At 31.3% G+C, this 25,404-nt stretch overlaps 1 protein-coding gene across 2 annotated transcripts in view; it reads left to right on the top strand.

Annotated features, from left to right (window-relative positions):
- Window positions 1–25,404, top strand: part of LOC123695009 (protein artichoke) — a 61,470-nt gene that overhangs the window by 13,062 nt on the left and 23,004 nt on the right. The window contains exon 2 of one of the 2 annotated variants that reach the window (XM_045640688.1): window positions 13,358–13,374. The exons of the other annotated variant lie outside the window; for it this stretch is intronic. The gene's annotated coding sequence lies outside the window, so the exon portion shown is untranslated. The remainder of the gene's footprint in view (window positions 1–13,357; window positions 13,375–25,404) is intronic. 2 annotated transcript variants of the gene reach the window in all.

The following is a 25,404-nucleotide window of genomic DNA, read 5'->3' on the forward strand; positions in this document are numbered from 1 at the left end:
CAGCAATTGCAAATAGGATCTCTCGGTTCAGAATTATGCCATTTATCTGCGGACTATTTCGAACTTCCATTCGATTATTTTTGTCAGAGCGTCGTAAAAGGAAAATTATTCACGAAGTTTCTTAGATTCGGCGGTACTCTGCTTTTCTTTATGAATTAGTAGTAGATGTAATATTGAGATTATGTTAAATTCCTAAGAGACATTTTATCCGATGATTATAAATCGCTTATGAAAGTATTTCGCGAGTTTGTGTAGCGATATTGGAAAAGTTAGGCGCTGCTATCTCGCAATGTCGGTGTATCAGTCATGATTTGAGTTCGCGGCTGTTATTGGAGAGGATCGTATAGGGACGTTTAAAGTGAAAATTTCGAGCTGAATAAACTTTTATTTCGTTTTATGCGTTAAATTTTCGTATTCGGTTCAGCGCTTTAAAGTATTTCAATAATATGTTTGAGATTTTATTCGATTTGACTTATATTTGAATTGAGGTTTTATTTGATATGAGATATTTATTGCAGAAGATTTGGTGTAGTTAAACATATAACGTAATAGTTCATTGTAGTTTATGAATGCAAAGAAAAATTATAGACCAGAAAATGGCCAATATATATTCAAATAAGTTATATCATGAATACCAATTACATTCCAATGTATTCTAAAATAAACTGTGAGGCAAGGAAGGCGATTATGCGCAACGATGTCGGCTATTCAAACAGGCTGAGAGGCGCGGCCCTCGATCTCTACTTTGTCTTTACATTCGTAACTTGGGCAATTTTGCCATTTGTATTAACGGTACTTAGTGACCTCAGCTCGTACGACATAGTTAGCGATGTGGTGAGAACTATGCTTTATGCGAATCATTTGAGATAAAAAAATGGTGGATTTTTTTGTATTTTATTATTACTATCGCAATAATAATTTATTAATATTATTATAGTGGAAGATATAGGAAACTGAGAAGGTAATTAGAGTATTTCTTTTATATTTGAAATTATTTAGGGAAATATTGTCTCATTAAGATTTGTGTGATTTAAACTCTTTCGAAAGAGATAGAGACAGCGACAGACAATACTTGAAATGGAAATGGCTTAAGGCAATATAAATTTGACGAAAGTGATTTCAACCTGTACAATATTACGAAAGACTGAAATATTTGTGATGTTCAAGGTTATTGAAATGGTGTTATATAAATAGTAACAGTTATTTTCTTCAATATATTACGTTACTTAAAAGTCACCGACGCGACGCCATTACTCAGCATCATATTTTTTATTTATTCATATTTTTATCTCCTCATTTCATTTTTTATATCAGTCATAGTATTACTAAAATTCATTAATTTATTGGTCATTACGGCTCTCAGTTATATAAAGACATTATCTTATATGATATAAATAATAAATATGTTAATAGTAACTGTTCATCAAAAAATACCTGTAATACGTATCCTTAAAAACTTGATTGTACCGTTGTTTAAGAACGAATGCGGCCTGATTTTTATATGTTAAAAGTTTGATAAGTTTATCGATGAAATATATAATATCATTCATATTGTAAAGTTCGCATACGTGAGTATTCTATCTCGAAATGCATTGGATATATTTTTCTTGCTGCAAACGGTATTATTTATCAATGCGGATGTCTCATGGCATTCGATATTCTTTACATATATCGCTTTATTTCATGTAACAAATTTCAACTGAAACATTCCATATTTCCGCAGGGGTTTTATACAGTCCATTTTACAATTAAACATTGTTCACAGTGATGTCAAGTTTCAGAGATTATTGTTGATGTAAAAGCAAATTGTTTTGTTAAACTCGTTACGATTCAACATTTGTGACGTCCAAATTGAAAATGAATATTTAATTCATGTTTTATTTCATAAATATATTATTATTAATTTCGGTAGATTTTGTAATAAAAGAACAGTTACATGTTTATGAGACTAAGTTGTTATCTTTCGTGTATAATATTGACTGAAACAGGATTTGAAGTCTATTATAGGATGATTAAGCCGTAATTCAGCAGAAGATTATTTAGAATAACAAATTGAGATCTCTAAATTTTTATATTAGGCAAAATAAATAAATACCACTGAAAACTGACGTTAACTAGAGTTCAAACTTATATGAACATTAAAGTGCCGAAGTGTGGGCTAGTCCTTATGAATTTTAAAAAGGTTGACACTTCAAACACTAAACTATAAGGTCAGTGACAGGGCCGTCGTCCTTCTATAAATAGAAATCTCCTTATATGCGAGTCACACGTGCACGTAATCCGTTCACAGAACTTATACGAATACTTCAATAGTTATGTAATGTTATGTCACATGCTTTTCTTTGGGGAACAATTAGTTCCCACTTATTACTATTAGTACTTGTTTATCCGCCATTGTATTAAAACTCTGTAAGATTTCAGAGAAAGATACTATGTATGAAACTGCTACTGAACTTTTTCATGTTTGCAAGGATTTTTAGAATAATTTCATGACAAATTAAAAGGATAAAAGCTTAGTGTACGAGAACTAATAATGTTTATTCAGTAAATTGAAACGCATGCAAGAACAACTATTTTCTCGGTCAAGTCGCTCTCGCCGACGTTACTTCCAAATATAGGAAAGTATTCCAATATCCTTGCAATCCTGTCCTGTCCACTTTTGAACGCATGGATATTCAATTGTTAAAACGGTATACATTTTTTTAAGTATAATATAGGAATATATTAAGAAAAGGGGAACGGTGTGGTAGATATGTAAGGACAGAACAAGTCTAGAATATGATAATATAATTTATTTTGTTTGAGATGATGCAAGTATTTCACATTTAACATTATAATAGAAATTTCTTTTTAATGAATTTATAAAAACGACGTTTTCACATTATTCCCTTTTCCGTAAAAAGATACGATAAGAGGAAAATATATGCATATGGTGGTTTATGGACTGCACTTTGGCTGTGTCATATATTCATAGAACTGGCTCCTATTTCATCTTCTAGCTCTTAGTATAAAGTTTATATCCATTAATACACACTGAGGTCTATGTAGGTAATTACTAGTGGTTGCGAGTATATGCAGAAAAAGGAATAAGTAAAAGCCATACTTGTATAAGCTAAGCATAATACTATTATGAATAATCATGTAGATTTTTTTATAATTACATACAAATATAAATATAATTCTACACCTAAGTAAAACAATAAAACCTTTGTATATATTTTCTAGTAACTTTGTAGTTCTGAAATGTAGTGTATGTATTCGGAGCTTTTAGGCAGAACTTTTTATAGAATAACATAAATGTTCCATTTATGAGACAAACTCAGATACATAGAGTTTTCTATCAGTAATAATCTTGCTCTTTCTATCAGTAATACATCAACATTATACACAGAAAAAAACGTAACGAACACATTTAATGAAGAAAGTGAAGTTCAATTTGGTCCTAAATAACCGTCCGGTAGATACAAGAGGTAACAAATTGCCAATAAAAAGTTAACAAAATGCTATGGGTGAACGTTTCGGTCAAAGTTGTAAATCCGCTGGCTGGAGCAGTAAATCCCGGGAAATATCGAAAGCAATGTAATACAGTTAGATTTCGATTGTGATTCGGGATCAGCGTATTGGGAGCTTTATTTTGAATATTAAAATGAGTGACGATTGCCTTCTGATGTGATCCGATGGGCGGATTATGGAAATACTCGATTGGCTGACTTCTGATTTATGTTTCGGAATTTCGATCGCTTCGAGAAGTAGCTGTATTGTTTTCTTTGTGCAAAGGAAATGTTTTTTCTTGGAAAATCCTGAACTAAGCCAATGAAGTAATGTATAAAGGCAATTTGTAATTCTTACACATTTGTTACGGTTTGTTTCATCTCCAGGTGCTCTTTAGGGATGAGGGCAATAAAACTATTTCTTGGCTACGCACTTTTTTCAATATTGGTACAGAACAGAATTTTGTACTTTTTGTGAATTTATAATATCTAAGCAAATCGTACGCAATGGCAGAGATGTTTGCGTATAAATTAATTGTAAGTTAAGTTTATAGCGTTTGGCCTATACACCATTGTAGCTTGTCTCGAGATTATATTATGGGAACAATGGGCTTCCATTCATTAGTACACTGTAGAAACTACTCGAAATACACCTATTCAATCCTAATAGTGATCAATAATTGAATGTAACATGATGTTTACAGAGTAACGTTTGACATTTAGCAAACATTCAATTTCCATTAATTGTTAAATATCGAAAACGGTTTTGACTTTTATATTTCGTTCAACAAATATACATTTTCAACTGAGTGAAAAATACAATCCATTTGTATTTAGTTGAACGTTTTAGCAAACAGAATTCAAGTGAAATCGGATTATTGCAGTCGCTGGCTGGATTAAACCTTTATATTTATTTCTAAAAATTGTATACATGTACCTATGAGGGGCAGGTGAATAACGTGAACTGTAAATACATATTTTTTAAGGCAGAGCTACACTGTAAAGTAATTGGATAGATTAATAGAATGAGATTTACTTAGAATTAAGTTTTATATTAAAACTTTGTTAAATTTATGATATATTTAAACAATTCAGTTTCTGTACATTCGGGAGGAATGCGAAGAAATAGGCATATTGTGCACAAGTTTAGCTCTGAAGGCTACAGTCAAATATACTTATTACTGTTATAATTATTTAATTTAACAAATTAAAGTACCTATAGCATTAAGGTAGATAAGACAAACAACATTTCATTTTGAACAAAACAAAATAAAGCCCTGTCCTAAAATATGCCGCCATAAATCGACACTGACAAAGCAATGGAACAACCTGCTTGGACAGCCTTCATACAAAATGAGGTACGTGCTAATCTCACTCGTAGATACCACAAGTATTGTATTATGATGACATTTGTTGTTGACAATGTAAGATATTAGTAGTAAGACTAAATGTAAATTTATGTTGTGTACATTGCCATACCTACCTGGTTTAACACAGGAACAAAATAGATTAATTCATAATATGAATTTAAAATTGTATAACCTAACAAATCATCATTGTGATGCATTTATTTACTTTGACATTAACTTATGTATTAAATCTTTTACTCTGACAAGGAATACAGTGTATCTGCCATCTAGATATAAGCGTGAACGGTGAACTTGCTATGTTAATAGCATATAATATTAACCAGTCTGGTACATGTTCGGTATCAGACCATCAATCTACTATAATTTTATGTAGTAGTAATTATATTATACATCAACCTAGGTTAAGTGTTGACAGACAATCTAGCCCTAAGCTAGATTTAAACTAGTATATAAGACAACAGCTAAGCAGTCTTTTTCCATTGTGCATCAAAATATTCAAGGCTTGGCTAGCAAATTGTTAGAAATAGAATTGTTTCTGAATGATAACAATATTAAAATATTTTGTGTAACAGAACATTGGCTTAAACAATGTCAGTCGTTAGTAAATATTGAAAATTACAAATTAAAAAGTATATACTTTAGGACGCAGGCTATTCACGGAGGTTCTGTTATTTTTGTACATGATAGTGTAAAATGTAAAGAACGAACTGACATTGTTGGTCTTTCTGTAGAACGGACCATTGAACTGTCCTGTGTGGAGCTGGAGCGATATATTATTGTTTGCGTTTATAGACCCCCTTCCAGTGACTATAATATGTTTGAGAAAGTCATGGAAGAAATATTAAAGCGTCTAAGCAGGAGTAAAAAAAAGTTATAGTATGTGGTGATTTTAATATTGATTTACTTTTACAAACACAAACGGCTACACGAATTGTTAATTTATTTCAGTCATTTAATCTATATAAACTTTTTAACGAACCCACACGAATTACACCTACTTCTGCAACCTGTATTGATAATATATACTGTGACTGCATCTGTTTAGAGAAAAATATTCTCAATACATTGACTTCGGATCACTGTGGCCAGAAAGTAGTTTTTGAATGGGATTGCATACCTACATTTAAAAGGATTAATGTTAGGCCTATAAGTAAAAAAAGGCATTAATAAATTTAGAGATAATATTAATAAAAACCTGCCCGTACTGAATGATCAATCCTGTAATAATAATCCTTGTGAAATGTTTAAAAATCTTTTCAATTTAGTTCATAATGAATTTGAAAAAATATTTAAAGTTAAATCTTTAAATATTACCAAGGATTTACCATTTAGTAAATGGGCGACATCTAGCATACATAGGTGTAGGATCGTTCTTTATGAGTTATATAGTATGAAGCAATATAATAAAGACCCATCTTTTCTTAGTTATGTTAGAAATTACTCAAAAATTTTTAAAAAAGTTTGTTTTACTGCAAAGCGTTTGTATATCAAAGAAAAAATACGCGACTCTGATAATAAAGTTAAAACAGTCTGGTCTATTATTAATGGTGAAATGGGTAAAAGCAAATCAAGTAATACCATAAAACTTGTATATAATGACAGGGTTATTGACAAAAGTGCTGATGTTGCGCTTGCTTTTGAAGAATTCTTCAGTAGTGTCCCTGCTACTATTACTAATAGTTTAAATTCGTCTTCAGCACTTGCAGAAACCTTTTTGAGGGACCATGTTGCGGGGTGCAGTACATTATTTGAATTACGACACGTAACTGCTAGTGATATTGTTACTGCCTTTAAGACGCTTAATCTAAAAAATACTTGTGATCTTTGGGGAATGTCCGTAAATTTAGTTAATAATATAATAGAAAATATTGCGAAAAATTTAGCTTTCATATTTAATAAGTGTTGTGACTATGGTACATTTCCTAATTTACTAAAGCTTAGTAAAGTTATACCTCTATTTAAGAAGGGCGATCAAGAAGACTGTAACAATTATAGACCTATCTCTATTTTACCAACATTAAGTAAGGTATTCGAGAGGTTGATATTAAACCAATTGAGTAGTCATTTTGCATCTAATAATTTACTGCACACCAAACAGTTTGGTTTCACAAAGGGGCGCTCAACCACAGATGCTGGAGTTGCACTTCTAACACATATTTATAAAGCATGGGAAAACTCAAAAAATGCTCTGGGGATATTTTGTGACCTCTCCAAGGCATTTGACTGCGTTGAACATTGTACTTTGTTACGTAAACTTAATCACTATGGAATTACAGGAAAAGCCCAGAACCTCATAGCGTCATACCTGCATAATAGGATACAGACTGTAGTTGTTAATGGAGAACGTTCTAGCGGTGCGTCAATTAACATTGGTGTTCCACAGGGGTCCATTTTAGGTCCCTTCTTGTTCTTGGTATATATCAATGATCTTCCCTATTATTTGCAGGATAGGTGTGAAATAGTTCTGTTTGCAGATGATACCTCATTAATTTTTAATGTGGATAGGCATGACCCAAATGTTGACGAAGTGAACAGTGCTCTTTTACACATATCTGAATGGTTTACTGCCAATAATTTATTATTAAATGCCAAAAAAACCACTTGTGTTTAATTTTTACTTCCTAATGTAAAAAAGTTGAACAGAGATATTACCTTGAACGGGGAGGTATTGCATCCTACTGAGTCTACTGTATTTCTAGGGTTAACATTGGATGAGAAACTACAGTGGGGAGCCCATGTCAACACCGCTGCAGGTAAGCTCAGTTCAGCTGCATATGCAGTCCTAAGAATAAGGCATCTCACCGATGAAGATACGGCTAGATTGGTTTATTTCAGCTACTTTCATAGCATTATGTCCTATGGAATTCTACTGTGGGGCAAGGCTGCAGATATAGAAACTATATTTATCTTACAGAAAAGAGCCATTCGCTCTATATATAATTTACGTGCTCGGGACTCACTAAGAGATCATTTTAAGAATACTGGTATCCTTACTGTACCATCACAGTATATATTTAATAATATTTTGCATGTTCACAAAAACGCCGACTTACACACAAGAGTAGGAGATAGACACGATTATGGCACAAGGAACAGGAATAGAATTGAAATGCCATTTTTCCGATTAGCTAAAGTTAAAAATTCATTTATGGGTCAAGGTATACGCTTATACAATAGAATTCCTCTCAATATTAAAGAGTTTAGTAATTCTAAATTTAAAACTTATATAAAAAATGTACTAGTTCAGAGAGCGTACTACAGTATTCAGGAATATATGGACGATAAAGACCCATGGAGGGTTGTCGCGTAAAAACCACAGGACAGTTCTTTGGCATATTATGATATATTATGTATAAGTTAGATATAAGTTACATATTATGTAATATTGACATGATTTTAAAAGAGCAACTATGGAGTTTCTTGCCGATTCTTCTCCATAGATACTGCTTTCCGAATCGGTGGTAAATGTTAAAAATACTTATGTAATGACGATTCGAAAGTGCTACTAAATAGTAGTCTAATTGAATAAATAAATGTTTGAGTTTGAGTTTGAGTTTGAGAATTTCTTCCAAGACAAACCAAAGGCGACCAAGGCAACATTCCAGGGTCTTAACTGGTTTTACGTTGTTACAAGCATTAATTTTTTATTGCATTATACTTGAATTACAATGAAATACATGTGGGAGCGTAATTATTTATATTATGTATTATGACACCGGTTCAGACGTTATTATAAAGGGCGGTAATTACAAAAAAGATAAATAGCTTTTTCATGTTTATGGAGATACAACGTGTATTCTTATTCATGTCATTCAACGGAAAGAGTTTTTAAAAATAACTTTTTAAAGCAACTTCCAAAAATACATTAGTTTCTATCATTTTTTCCCAGAAAATGAAATTAGTCTGTAAAATTCACGAGGATCGTATGAATACCTAATTGCTATCATATTTTTAATTAATTAATATTATACATAGCCAATACTCTTTGAATAAAATATCACAAATAAATGCTTGTTAATTAAATTTGGAGAAAATAGACACCTACCAATTAACAAACAAACATCAATTACCAAAAAATAAATAAACCTCATTTTATTGAAACCTCAAAAATCTTTTGTGTTTTAAAACTATTAATTTAAATGCGATTGGTCCATATTTTAATGAAAAAGTATATGTATCTTCAATTTATAGCATAACAGTAGCATTTGTAATTGTAACTACGAAATGAAAATACACTGTGTGAAAAATACAGTAGAAAAAAATTATAAGCAATAACAATAAAGTAAAGCTTTTATCGAAATTAAAAACTTGAGAAGTTCGAGTGGTTTGGATCGGATATTTTTTATTTCACCTCGAGCAAGCTGCGAACGCCTCGCAATTTGCAGCGGCGGACTGAAATGTACAAAGCCGTCGCTATTTTAAATCAAATAAAGCTGTAGTCGGAAAACTCGAATTTAATTCTTTAATCTGTGGAAGGGCTTTATTATTTTATAGGAGAAACGAAGAATAGATAGTGAGCATCAAATGGCGTCACTGAACAAAAGCGCTGTCTGAAATTTACGGGTAGAAACATTGATTTCTTCTCAATTTACAAATCATTAAATATTAGAATCATTATTACTGTTTGTAATGAAACATGAACTTTTCCTTGTATCTTGAAAAGAAAATATTCCTTTTCAAAAAGTAATCAAGAAAGCGATGAAATATTTGACTTCATGTATCAAACAGAGATAACGTATATAACAAAGATTGAGTAAGCAAGTATATATACGGTACTAAAGTTGTGTATTAAACATATGCTTATCCAAATTTATTAAGGCAAAATGGGATTTAGGTATATTAATTCTGTGATCGTTTATCAATATTTCTGATCGATTAATTTATTTGAAGACTTCTAACGACCTTTGTTCGACTGGCCGGTTGGCTTGGTTGATAGTGACCCTGCCTTCCAAGCCACTAGTTGTGGGTTCGATTCTCATCCGGGGCAAATATTTGTGTAATAAACATTGCTCTGTGTCTGGGTGTTTATTATCTATATAAGTATTTATTTAAATTATATATGTATGTTTATCAGTCATCTGTTTTCCTGACTTTTCCATACCACAAGCGAAAGCTTAGTATGGGATCAGATCGTGCCGTGTGTGAAAATTGTCCCGAAATATTTATTTATTTGTAGTTGATAATCTTAGACGGAATATTGTCAGTCACAATCATTATTATTTAAAACCGTAGAATTAAGACTGGATTGTATTATCTAATCCTGTGATCTAATCTAATATATATTATAAAGGCGAAAGTTTGTATCGATGTATGGATGTATGGATGTTTGTTACTCTTTCACGTAAAAACTACTGAACCGATTACAATGAAATTTAGCACACATATAGAGGGTAACTTGGATTAACACATAGGATAGTTTTTATCCCGGAAATCCCAAAGGAACGGGATCTATGCGGGTTTTCCTTTGCAAACGCGGGCGAAGCCGCGGGCGGAAATCTAGATTACTATAATAACCTAATCAGTATAACATAGATTTTCAAATCTGATTAGTTGAACCAAAGTTGAGAAATTTTTTTACTTTAATATCATTCAGGATTGTGAATCTCATAAAAATTCCCCGCGACTCATTAGCCCGAGAGCAGGTGGCGAATTGATAACAGTACTGAAGGTTGTAACGGTCCGTTGATGGGTTTTTAGAATCGAGCAAGGAGCTTGGTTTCTTGGAAACTGCAACGGTGTACTTTTTTAAACACATCGCGCAACTTAACAGGATGTTAGAGTAACTGTTTACATATTTTGTTATTTTTTTTTATGGAAAATTTGGCTTTGCTTGGATGCTGGATTTAAAAATAAAATATTCTAGCATCTTATAAAGGTCATTATAATATTATAAATTATTATACGTTTAATAAATAAATACAAAACCAGGAAAAGCACATCGGGTCCATAAAACATTGCTTATTTGCATATGAATCAAGTAATTACGCTCATATTTTATTCGCATCCACTATTTAGGTCCTACTTGTATTTGTTGTTGATATTATTATCATATCTAATATTATAAGGAATAGTATTATTAAGAATAAATAATTATTACTCTTGAAGTGAGAACATAATTCCAGTTTTTCTAGATAATTGATATAAAAATATGTATGTAAAAGTATTTCAGCGTTAAATGCATATAAAATCAAACTGAAAATAGTGTCTTATTTGAAAATTGGCCCGCCAATTTATTTTCAGGCCAAAATAAAGACGATATATTATTTAAGAGGCGGAGTTCGGGGTCGTTTAAAGGCTTCGTTAAATTGCAAACTATTTAGTTTGAAATTTCTGAATTGTTCAAAGAATTACAGGGATTTTCGGGACTGAATTAATATAATTATTTTAATTAAACGATACAGTGAAGTCTTATGAAATTCAAACTCTACGTTAGTGCCTACATGATTATATTTTACGCAAGAAAACTGTTTATATTAAATGAAAAATGTTTAGAATTACATAGCAATCTAAGGTTACCAGTAATTATAATGAATATGTAAAGGCTTAGAAATAAGGCTAGACTTATTCACACATTCATTCACGTCATTATGAGATTTATGCGTCTTTGGATTCACGCTTCAACGCCTAAATCCAAATGAGAGTTCAGATCAGTATTCCGTATAATCCACGCTAAAGGCTGCGGCCAGAGTGGTCGTAATCGGACGACTGGTTGATCCGCTAACGGGGTCGTGTAAACCCTACGAATATTGTAATTGTGTGCAATTTTATGATTATGTGACCTTTGTTTGGGTTTGGAATTAGGGCTGTCACTGCATCGTTTTGATAAAGGATGTGTTATAAACATTAGAGCTATTTGCGGAGCGGTGATAATTTTTGTTATAATATCTAAGTATATACATATTACACGCGCACACATACATGCAGACAAACACTCACTACACATACACTGGTCAGTTAGTCACACACTGGTCACGGTATAGGTCTATATTATTTTAAGTAGAAGTAGATATTAAGTTCAGTCTATTGTTTTTTGTTTTTTCACTTCTTGCCGTTTTGTTATTTAGTTATAAATGTATTCTAGTAGTGTTATCCGCGAGGGGGGCTAGTGATCTGTACTACAGGTCTTTCACAGACCTATTTCAGACACTAGTCCTTCACAACAAAAATGCTACACGTTTACATAATATTTTGTTTCATTGTAATAGTTTAAGTTGTGAAGGCAAATAAATTAACTTTTATTTTTATTATTAACTTTTTATATAATAGTAAGAAGTTTTGTTAATAGGCTAGTAGGTAGACTTCAGCTATGTTTACAAAGAAATAGACTAGTGCGCAATATAGTATTGATCTTTAACATATCGTTGCTATTGTATTGAATTGTTTGGATCCACATTTGTTCGCGGAATAAGGAAAGCGTAGATCCATCAATATAACCTAGGCGTTACTATCCCGGCGTACAGCTCTCGTATCTCATTAGTATTGAATACGAATAGTGAGGTATCGACTCATGCCTTATTTATGCCTTCATTGTCGTTACTCACAAGTCACGGGGTTAACCTCATTGCATGGAGACGGGTATCGTTCATGCTTGAATAAATCACATGGCAAGGACTTCTGTAATTAAACAGTCTTATGTTAATTGAGGTGTTTTAATGTGTACTTTGTTTTGTGTCAATAAAAAACAATAAATACATAGAGCGATCTTTCGTAGCGATCGTAGCATATATTCTGTAACGTGTGTTTGTGTTCCCAATATAATCAAACAGAACGTATTCCAGTTATTATAAAATTTAATGTTCTTTTAAAATAAAAATACAATATACATTCTGTAATTATAACTACAAAATTCATTATATTCTACACTGGTTTCATTAATATTAATATCAATTTGCAAGTAATTAATCGGCTCCCAAACGTATTACTGGGAAGTAATTATAGACAATTTGGCTTCGGTAACCTGCTCTAAGTAACATGAATCACAGTTAACAATTAAGTTGTTAAGACGTTTAGTATTGGAACTAACTCATAGAACTGGGGTTACGTTATAAAGTAATTCCAACAACTATGCAAAACTACATTATTTCCCGCTAACTCTCAGAGAAGTGTCTAACTTCACCATGATTGAGTCGACTTGCTTCTTCGATACAAAGTATGTGTTTTAATTTTGTTGGAACGAACATTTTGAATACGATCGAACTCAAACTCAAACTCTTTAAAACAAATTGTGTATTATATGGAAATTGAAATTCGATATTAAAATCATTGAAATAAATACGCATAACAAGGTAAAACGTTGTAGAACTGCTAGAATTCTAGGAATCAACATGAAAAATTACCAATATCATTTTGATTTTTCTCGGAGGTAAATGCGATTCTAAAAGATTGATCTTTTAAGTTGGAAAAACAGTGTGAAATTACTACCAATCTTTGCTATTAGGCATGATAATACGATTGTATCATAGAAAAATATGTAATTATTATTTTTTTCTTTTTCAGATATACTTCCACATCGGGTATGCAAGTTAATAAACTTTTATTTTTAAGTAATGAAACAAAATTATTTATTATTTATTATAAATATAGTTTCATAAACGATACATCTATAACTATAGTGAACATTACAAGTTGTAATTTATTAAGAGAAATAACACAGTTCAGCTTACATTTAAGTTACACCTTCAAATCTGTAAGTAGCTTATAATTACAGTCTAAATACCTTATCATTTGACACCCATAACATAATATAGAGTTTCCATCACAAGCAATCCCGCAATATTCAGTTCAGGTTAACATTGCCTAGATACCTTTGTTGAGACCTTCATAACAAAGATGTTGTGGTGTATTGATTCTCATTCACCTCTACATAGTAATTTGGTCCCTCAAGCGTAGGCGTAACATGACCTGTAGGTAGTTTCCTAGTATTAGTCTATTAGAAATATGTAATATAACGTTAGGATTATAGAGATATTGCTTCTACGTACATTTCTGTACAACAAGCTGAAGCATTAATTAGTTTGAATGTAGTAATGTAGCTTACTTGCGTTTAAATAAATATGGAATTATTTTCAATAGATTTACGTGACCACTCTGGGAGCGCAAAACGTGTTCTTTTTTCGACTTGACTATCGTTTAAAACTGGCTAACCTATTTACACATAATATATCAAAGAAGTTACCTTTCAAATATTGAAAGTAGTGATGCCGGATACATATTAGCATTTCTAAAATTATATTTATAAAAAACTGCTTTGAAGGGTTACGATTGGATGCGCTACGATGCAATGCAATTATGAATACAATGTCTGTCAGTCACACGCTCAGGATTTCCAATGAAGGGTGACTAATAAATGTAATTGAAACGTGATGATTAACAATCAGAATTCCTTAAACCTAATATCGAAGTATATTCAGAAAGCTTATACTATAATAACCAATATTGAGGTTAAAATTTTTAGGTTGGAAAAGTAATATAACCCGAATTAACGTTTTTGTACGCGGCGTTGAAAGAAAATGTGAAAATGCGATCGTGATCAAATTCCACTATATTCTTATAAGCGTGTAAGTCATGATTTATTATTAAGATAGAAGATCTCGCCGCATGACGAGGCTGTTGCTTATGTACAATGTATAAACACATTTTCTTTTTAGAATTTCTATTGTGTTACAAGTTTGAATGGATGATGGAAGTTGAAGGCATTGTGAACGCAATCAAGTTGATATTATACTGAGCAACAAACGCGTTGCATTAATAATAATCTACCAAATGTAAAAATTAGGTAAAAAAATGATTGAAACTGGCTTGATTCATTTTATTTGTAGTTGTTTTTTTTTCACTATCTATTTATTATTCATGGATTTTCAAGTAAATCAAATTCTAGAACATTAGTAACAAAGAGTAAAAGAAGGTTGATGAAGTTATTACTGAGAATAAATATATAATTCATCCAGCCAAGTAAAATTTACACAAAACAAAAATAAATACACACTGTAATAAATAAAATGGCAAAGGATGTACACTTGTCAAAGTAAATAATGTAGATTTATTCACATATATTCTGCTTTAAGCGGAGAAGGCAGGAAATTAGGTTCTTCCTGTACCAACTCCATGCTTAATCGGAAATCGATATTGTAGCACGGTCTGACTTGGGTACTGAATACAAATCTATCTTATGTTGATACTATATAAACACATGATATATAAAAGAAAGTCGTGTTTGTTACTATACCTAACTCAGGAACGGTTGAACTGATTTGGTAGTTTAGAACCAGGAGAATGCTGTAGGATAATCAAAGCTTTGAAATTTTTTGAAAAAAGATTACACACGAGGCGGATCCGTGGCGAACAGTTAGTAATATGCAAATTAAACAAAATATACTTTCATCAGATATATTAAATACTCAATCACCTAGATTTTGCGAACGTAATATTGCAGAATGTATAATGAATTATTTCATAGAAATGATAACTATGTAATATGAAAATATCATGCTATATGAGTTACCCTTTTGGCGATGGAAAGCTCTTAATTAATATCCTCATACCAGTCTTTATACTGCCGTCCAGTTACTACGAATATATTAATATTATAGGTTTCATTATAAACTATACGAATATCAAATGCTTTATAGGAGAAGTAGAAATAGAGTTGGTTCATATAATTCATTGGAGATAATGATAATTAAAATGTAGTTAATAATGCTAATAATAGATAACAATAGCAAGTTGTGTAACTTCATATAGATAGCGCATTTGGTTGTTGTGCGCATTGATAACATCAATTAAGTTAAGTTTCTGTTAACATTTCAGTAATTTAATTTGAGTAAGTAAAGAAGGTGGAGCTCAGACCTTTATTATGATATCTCTTTATCTTTCTATATAAGTACCTAAAATTAATTTACCACAATCGTTCCTTATACATGTTGCATTTTGGGAAACACATATTCCTGAAATTTCAAACTTGCTACCTACAAAGATAAAATACCTACTATCATCAGTTCAGTGATAACATTTGGATTATAATATTTTAAAGGAGTGAGTATGTTGTTTTCTTTTCTGGATTGAAGTTAAATAAAGGACTATTATCTATGTTTCTAACCCACAAACGTAATAACATAAAAAATGTTATGTCAAATAAAATTGGAATAACTATGAATAAAGAGATTTCATTGCTTTCGGCGCTGAATAAATACGACGAAAAGAATGGATACCGATTTACAAAGATCTAAACTTTCGTATCGTAATGTTAACATGGCCTATGGTCTGTCGTCCTAAAATAATAGGGACTTGAACAAATATTACGTTGGTAATGGAAACTTCTTTCAGGACTGGTTAATATATGTTTTGATTAAATTTAAATAGTCTTTAGTGCTTTTGTATGACTCGTAGAGTAGGACATTTGCGACAAATGTATTGCTGTTATACCTGGTATAATTATAAGTACCAGTATAAGTATTATACTATTAGTACCCTAGTAAACTTTACTATGTTTAAATATCTTTTGAAGAGATTGACGGTATTTTACTCTCCAATAAAATATGGACCTACCAAAAATATACTTATAATAAGTAGGTACGCATAACAAAGCTTATCGGGTACAAATCTATGTATACAGTACAATAGATTGGAACAAGCCTTTCATGCTACGAGCTAATGAACCGATGAAACATCTTTTGTACATCAGCGAATATTTTGTTCTTGATCTTTGTGTGTCCTTAGATGAAAGCAAAATGTCTTAAAAATCACCCCAAAATATTCTTTTGTTGAAAATCAGATCATAAAATATCAAAAACTAAAAAGCTTTTAAGTAATATTTATCTAGATTCATAACAGCGCTGACAGCGTTCAATAAAAATGTTCACTGAAAAAACACGTCCAGTTGTGAAACGAATCGGTTCACATAAAGCACACAGAGTTGCAGTTTGGAGGGAATAAACTATACGTCAATATTGTGCAGTTTCGATGTCAGCATGAATATTTGCTATGGGCTTTCTTGTTCTCGACATCGCGATACGCCCTGTGGGAGACAACACTGCAAATTGAAAACTGAACGAGTGTATGGGAAAATTGCTGTGTAAGGTGAAAGGTACACAATGTTGAGACAAGATTGATGCCAGAGTAAAAAGACGGTGTTTACAATGAAGAATTGTATGCTATTGCAGTTCATAGTAATCGAAACTCGAGTAGGTAATTAATTCTCGAATTTCTAAGTATTTTTACGGAATACTTAGAAGGAATAAAATATAAAAAGTTAAGATATCGATGAAATGATAACGTTTATTGTGTCGTGGATGAGTATGTCTCAAATAAACGATAATAAGGTCAAAGGTTCTGAGGCAGAGTTAATTAATAAGTTAACCTTTTGATTATTTCTGTAATATAATCATTTATTTAAAAGATTACTCCTTCGTATAAGTAAGAGAAATGTATATAATATGTATATTTACACTTATATTAGGTAATATTTACGAATAAGATATTACTAAGAATTTAGTGCCTTTAAGATTGCAACTTAGATATTTTAACGAACAGTTTATGTCGTGATATGTTTTAGCCATAATAATTGAATATAAAAAATAGCCCTCATAGTTCATAATTCATACTATGTAGGTCATCACAAAATAGGTGACCGATTTTTTGTGCGAATATAACTATCGGTAGGACATGTTCATATCAAGCAGCAGTTTATAAACTCATATGCACTTGTAAAAGTTCACATGAATAAAAAAGTGTGAGTAAAGTTTGACGGCGCTGGCTGCTTATTTTTATTGTCCTCGTAAACCGCGAGCGTGTCATTTTACTATGTAAATTAAAAGGTGGTTTTGAGGTTACATTTATTTGGGTATGCAGTATGCCACAATTCATACAGAAGTTTAGTTTAAGACCATATTAGGATATAAATAACATAAACTTATCAATGTGAATATTTTATGTACGAATACAGTTAATTGCATAAATGTAGATGCTATTTATTATAATAATTGCTCTCATGAGTAAGTTTAGTAATACGAGATAAGCTTAATATTAAATGAGGTCAAATGATACACATTTCCATGTTAAATTAATGTGAAATATTTAGATTAATGTAATCAATTTTATAGATTTGGTATTTGAATATTTATTATTTTGCATTAGTCTAATGATTGCTTCTATAAATAGTTTGATTATGTAATTAGCTTTGAAGCCAAAAAAGATTGTATTTCGGGCTCTTTATTAATATTATGCGTATAGTTTTTAACCCCTTAAATTTACTACCTTTTAAATTAAACATACTTATACATAAAGATTGATAAATAATGCTCAATATGTATTGAATGTAGAAACATATAAATTTAATACAGGTGCCCAAAGTAGCACTTCTTGGTAACTTCATAATATATATTAGTTTCCTTTTATATTATTTTTCCTTCTAAGAAAAGTCAATTTTTGTATTCAATACACGATGTTAGAAAGCGATACGCGGAAAATGCTGAAATCAGTATCTTTACTGATTGGCTTGGGATGAATTATCTTTTCCGCTCAATTAGGATTCATAAATATTATATGGCTTTCTTTAGATAATCAATTTAAACGTAGAATTTACATATTTATCTATATAATAAAAATGAATCATTAAATGTGTTGTTAAGTGTAAAGATCGAGAACGGCTCTATAAATTCGGCAATTTTTTTTTAACATGTTTGTTAAGACACAAACAAGCAAGGTCACGAAAAAGGGGCAATGGAATATCGTCTGCTGGGGCAGCTAGTCAATATAAAATGTATGATATTAAGATTTCACAAGTCAATTGATTGAAGGTTATCAAGTCACGCCTTCATATTTGCAAGAGTGCGTCATGAATATGTTGTCAACCATAATAATATTATAACGAGTTTAAACTACTTACATTCATTTTTGGCAATTTGTTAATAAGCATACGCAGTATTATTTACCGGTATTAAATTTTTAAAGCACAAAAAATAGAAAATACATATTTTACCAATTGTATTTCTTAAATATTTCAATACTTTTACTCGTTATAATTCATTGGGAGAGATAAAAGTTTAAGGCACATAATACAGGGTGTCTCAAAAGAAAGTTTATATTTTGTGGATGAATAAAAAAAAAAGTAAGCGGTGTATTGAAAAAATGTTTATTAATTATTAAAGTGCATAATATGGGAATTTATTTCTTAAAAATAATATCGTCCAAATGCAGTGAGTGCCATGAACGCAATGGACTGCATTTGGACGATATTATTTTTAAGAAATAAATTCCCATATTATGCACTTTAATAATTAATAAACATTTTTTCAATACACCGCTTACTTTTTTTTTTATTCATCCACAAAATATAAACTTTCTTTTGAGACACCCTGTACAATTCGTTGTAGGAAAAATTAGTACTGCTCAGCCCTGTTATTAAAATCTAACAATGCTAAAAGGTTAAAAAGGCAATCTTAAATATAGTTTACCAGACAACCCTGCCAGTAATTTGTAAACAAGCTAGCAGTTTTAATACTTCCCCTGTCGATAGTCCAAGGGAGGTATTGAGGTCGTTTAGGGCTCGTTTAATCGAATCAAGTGCTGACGTAGCACTTTCGTCCCGATTGACGTAACGTGGGTCAGTAATAGATGTGTGGTCTATAATGTATGGCTTTAGTTTGCTAACTGTTTATGTTTTGTTTCTGTAAGGGTAGGGATTCTGTGAGAATTAGGTGATGGGCTTCTGTGTATAAATATTTAATGTTTTATTTATGGTTCATTGAATTCTATGTGCTGCTGCTGTAGTTCTCCTGATAATGCATTAAATGCGATTCTTGTAATGTCTGTTGAGGTCGTTTGTTAACCAATCACACTGGAACGACTGAACGAATTTTGCAACCGTAGATACCTAGTACCTACGGAAAAAGCAGATACGCTCCTGCATGCAGGCGAGCGTAGCTGTGAACTGAAACTTGTAAAGAATATTTTCGAATTCCGGGCAAAAACTCTTTCATTATTTTTCCGTTGCATTCCAGAACGTTCGAATCTTTTTTAAATATTTTCGCTTTATTTTCAAATCTCTCGACGTATCCCTCTCGAGTCTTAACTGACGGTGTTTGTTAAAGCCTTACTTGCGAGGATCACACTCATTGGCAGTTCGATCCAAGAGCTTTTCTGGCTGCACGCCAGCGTTCATCAAATGCCTTTTGTTTTTACAATGTCTTTAATTTAATGAAAATATCTTAAAGCATTGTATTTTATAAGATGAGTTTCTAATTTGACGACGCGGTTGGCGCAGTGGTAAAGTAACTGCCTACTGAGCCGACGGTCCCGGGTTCGATCCCCGGTCAGGGCAAATATTTGTGTGATGAACTCAATTATTTGTTCTTGGGTCTGGGTGATATTATCTATATATGTATTTATTAAATATTATATTTATCGTCGCCTAGTACCCACAACACAAGCCTTAATTGAGCTTACTGTGGGACTAGGTCGATTTGTGTAATAATGTCCTATAATATTTATTTATTTAATATTTATTTATTTTATTTATTTATTTAATTAAATTATACTTAAAATGAGTAGCAGTTTGAGAAAGAATCAAGAATTAAGAGAAAACTTTTACGACTAAAGGAGTAAACACATTCCAATTATCACCACACTTACCACATACAGTTAATATCACAAAATATACCATTGAAATTAGAATTTCCGTCATTAATTAATTTATAATATTCATATCAGACTTTCGTTACTCCTATGTAATTTCATCATAATTAGACTAAATCTTCAATTATTTTTTTAATAGCGTAGGGTTTCTGTGTCAATCTATATTCAATATGCATGCATCATTAAACTCAATGATATTGCTCTACAGTTGACAAGTTCTTATGCTTTATCACCCACAATAAAAGTCAAACAACCAACAAGCTTAGTATACAAGAACCAACAGCAATTTTATTATATCGCGAGCGGGATCGAATGCATCAAATAAAAATAAGCAGTGCAGTATATTGAATTCTTATCGACACTCGCATCATTACATGTGAGGCGGAGTCGATGTCGGTTCTGTTCCGGATATTGCACTGCATATGCCAACGATTGCTATCTCGAACGCGTACCTATGTTGTTATGTGCTCCTGGTACTTTATACTTGGTTGACAATGTTTTTGAAGATAAAGAAAGAAGTTGCTTATGGGAAAATGCGGAATTTACTAGGTCACCTTTGTTATTGTTAGTTGGTTTTCTTACGTAGCGGATAATGTGAATAAACCATCTGTTTTTAAAATTATATTCATTAGTAGTCTTATACTTCTTAGTTAAGAAAGCAGAAACGTAACTATGAAATATGAATACCAGTTATCTTGGTACTATGTTAATTTTCTACACTAAATCAGATTACAAATATTAAAAACTAAATTAAAAGAAGAGTCAATGAATGTCATTAATTTTCATGGAAATATATTCACCGAAGCTCATATTCCATAGCCATTACTGGGATAGTTTACAAAGTTGGAGATAAAAGGTCATTCGCAAATCCGCACTCCCAGCCACAATCAATCGAGGTCGTTGGAATTGAAAGGAGGAGAAATAGTCAGATATCGCGGGAGATATCGCAAACCCTTGGGACAAATAGAGGTATAAATCTCGGTTAAACAAAGATAACTAATACACGTATTTCTGAGAGGAATTGGATATTTGAATTTAATTAATTTCGGATGTTCGAGTCGCGTGCTGCGGCTGATAAAATTGCTTGATTGGAATTTGATAAAGGTCTTTTTGAAAAGAGAAATAAAAAGAAACAGATGCGTATTGTATTCTACATAAGTAAATTATTCTTTGGTGAAATTTATAAGATACCGAAATAGAGTTTGAAATATTCCGATTAATTTATTAGGATTGTGTATCATGGTTGCTCTATAAAATTTTTAATGTATTAAGTCCATTTGTTAAATAGTAAGTCATTTTACATGCATAATTTATAAATTCATAGAAAAGTGAACGGCATAAATTATTTCAATAAAAGCAATTATTGGTTAAAAACTGCAAAATGCATAAAATATTCGGATGCAAGGAAGTACCTAACTTTCCTTTGAGTTTCAATTAAGCAATTTATTTGAAGTTTGGAATAATAAGATAACGGCTATGTGAAAAAACTGTTCAAAGAACAATACATAAATCGTGCTATAGCCTATTAAAAAGCTATAAAAACAAGTGATAACTGCGTTAAAAACAACCGACTTCAAACTTGCACTTGTAAAATTTACAAATACCTACAAACAAAAATGCTCATAAAAAAAATACTAGGCCTATCCGAATAAAATTTTTATGGGACCAATTCGACACCATCCAGCATTGAACAAAAAAGAATCACGTAAATCGGTTCAGAAACCTCGGAGTAATCGATGTACATACATAAAAAAAAAACATACCGGCCGAATTGATAACCTCCTCCTTTTTTTGAAGTCGGTTAAAAAAACTTAAGTATAGAGAATGAATGTTTCCGTGAAGAATTCAAAGATTTATTTAAAGTTTATTCATGCTATCGCAGAGTTCCTGACTTTAATAGTTGTAATAAGGCACTGCCGCTTATAACAGTCTAAGCTAGACTTTTAATTAACATCATTATTTTAGCGTAAGAGAATGTTTGAATTATTTATTCGAAGATAACCGGGTAGTTACGAAATTATACTAGTAGTCTCAAAGTAGTCTAGTTATTAAGTTACAGAAAGAACTTTCTTATAATATTATTTATTATTTATTAAATACATTCATAAAAATTCTTTTGTGCTATTTGTAATTATTGTTATCATATAAATCAAATACATATTTAGCGTTCAGTCAATGTTAGTGGAGTGATGTTTTGTTTTGTTTTATTTATTTTAGTTGTGTACCAGAACTTATTTCTCTTCTTCACAAGAAATTATATATTAGTTTTTATTCCAGACTGCGTTTTCTATATATTTGTAGGTACCATTAATCAATTGTGTGAAGGATATCTGTACAAAAAGACAAAGAAACTACAGTTCTCATAGTCCTCACACTAAAGCACGAAAACATGTCTATATTAAAACACTAAAATTACAAATAGAAATACCAATTACAAAACTTTTAATAGTTTTATAACTTGCAAATTTCGTTCGTCAGTGAACTCGTCCTTTACTGGCTCATCCCATTAGTCGATCGTCGGCTTTAAAACATTCATAATAAACTAAATTATGATTAGTTTTTGAGTCTCATTAAAGTTTTTCCTTCAAAGTAAGTCCTTTTGAATTATATGTTATATAAGTTATAATATGGTTTCCAATTTTTAAATATAATTTAGCAGTACCTAAGAATAAACAAGGCATCAGCTATTTCACCTACAATAATTACCATTATTTCACAAAAAATAAATTGGTTGTCTTATTCAAATAATAAATCCTAACTAAAGCTTGTTTATACAAACATTTTAAATAAATTAACACTGTTTAATTAAAATGTGTCAAATCACGTAGCGGTTAATGAAAAGAATATAATGGAACACCTTTTAGAAGAAGTTAAAAATTGGCCGTGCTTCAAAAGTTCGGGGCGAATAAACATTGCCTAAATAAACAAGGCTGGCATTCCCTTGGAACTTTTTAGGGATTCCGTAAAAATATACTTAATTGGAGTTTAGTATAGTTTGTCGCAGCGTCCGCAGTATGAAAATGAGTTTGAAAACGCCTACAGAGCATCGCCAACAAACTTTGATGAGGCCGTATTCTACTTGATTTACATTCATGGCTTTTTCTCTCGTCTAGATTTGTAGCTGTTGGGATTTCATTCATATATTCGTATCGCAATGTTTGTTTGGAAATATTTAAGCTTCAGCTCGTATTTTGGTTTACAGGCCTCCAATCAAATTAAGTAAAATCTGAGGTGGATTGCTTTTTAGATATTCGTGTAGACTGTAGGCGTTCGCGTAGGTGGCGGGTTTATTTTTAATCTAAAAAGTTTAGCAGTTTGTTAGAACATTAAACAGCAACATGGCTTATTATTATTTATTTTTATATCGTGTTTGCTGTTGTTAACATTGAGTTTTTTGAGGATTTGCCTTGGTGGATATTAAGTTCCCATGCAGTAAGACAATAGGTAAGTAAAACTGATTTTTAAACAGATAAATATTGGTGATAAGGCTGAGTTATTAAATATTTACTCTTTGTTTTTATCTTTTATAGAGGCTTTATTCAGATAAATTCAACTCAATATGCATATATCGTTCTACTATGAGATTTTTTCTATCCTCAATATATTGTGTTCTTATTGAATTTATCGACTGCGAATAGACATTCGACATCAAGACTCCAATTTAATAAAATAATATTTTTACAAAAGAGTTTCGAGCATTGTGCTAGAAAGGAGAATCTCATTACGTAGTAAAACAACGGCGAAGTAATAAATAAGAAATAATTTTCTTTGTGCATTTTCATAGCTCGAGGTGGGAAGCCATTTAATTTTTTTATCCAGTTATTCTTTATGTTATACAGTAAAGAGGTTCTGAACGAGGTTATAAAGTACACTACGTGTTTAATGTTTATGAGATTTAAATTAGAATTTGTGTTGTTTTTTTTTTGTTTTAACTTAGCTATGGATAGTGATATCAAAGAGTTATATTTTTTGTTGATTTTGTTAGCTTTAGACCTATAAAAAATTTTAATACTCTAATTACGACAATTTAATAACGCTTTAAACTACTTGAATACATTATCGTTTTATTTGATGATGATTTTCTTGTGTACATTAAGCTTCAATGTCTGTGATACAACAAAATATACTTAGTTTTATATTATCTTCTATTTACGTTTTTCGAAGTGACACGTGCTTAAGGATATTGCTTTAAAAGACTCAAGATTTGTTGTGCATTATTTGAACGACTGAGCAAATAAGACGTGGGAATTTCATACATATTCACAAAGTTTCGAGTGTTCATAAATAAACATAATTGATATACCTCAGTTCAAACTATGTATTTAATCTAAAATAAACAAAACTATACTTATGGAAATAAAACACGTGGATAAAACATATTTTTATACAGCATATAATTGTTGTCTATGCTAGAATTATTTCTCTTAGAATATTTTTTCTAGATGACTGAATCTACGATCTCTATCTAGTAAGTACTACTGCTCTACTGGTCAGTATAGTAGATAGTAGTCGAATGTGACGTCATGAGTCTTTGCTTAAAAGAAGTTATCATGAATTAAAAAAAAATGCGCCAGAATTCAGTCTAATGCCATAATATCTTACAGAACATAGCTGATATTACATTTTACGGCTATGTTTTATTAATGAAGGCAAATAAAATCAAAGTCTGATCAGATAGTTCAGAAGTTAATTTTAAAGTTGTTTGCGTGGTTTGTTTTACGTTTGCTCAGATGTTAAAGTTTGATTTCCATTTCTGGATACCTGATACTTAGCCCGGATTAACAAACCTTTCAAGCAATGTTTGTAAAGATGACGACGATGATCTTGTGGGCAGAAAGCTCCAGAGCCTCGGTCACCGCCGCAGAGTGGCTAGCCTATCGGTCTTCTATCGGATACACTTTGGTAAGTGCGCT

This window comes from Colias croceus, chromosome 10, assembly GCF_905220415.1.
Source record: "Colias croceus chromosome 10, ilColCroc2.1".
NCBI classification, from domain to species: Eukaryota; Metazoa; Arthropoda; class Insecta; order Lepidoptera; family Pieridae; genus Colias; species Colias croceus.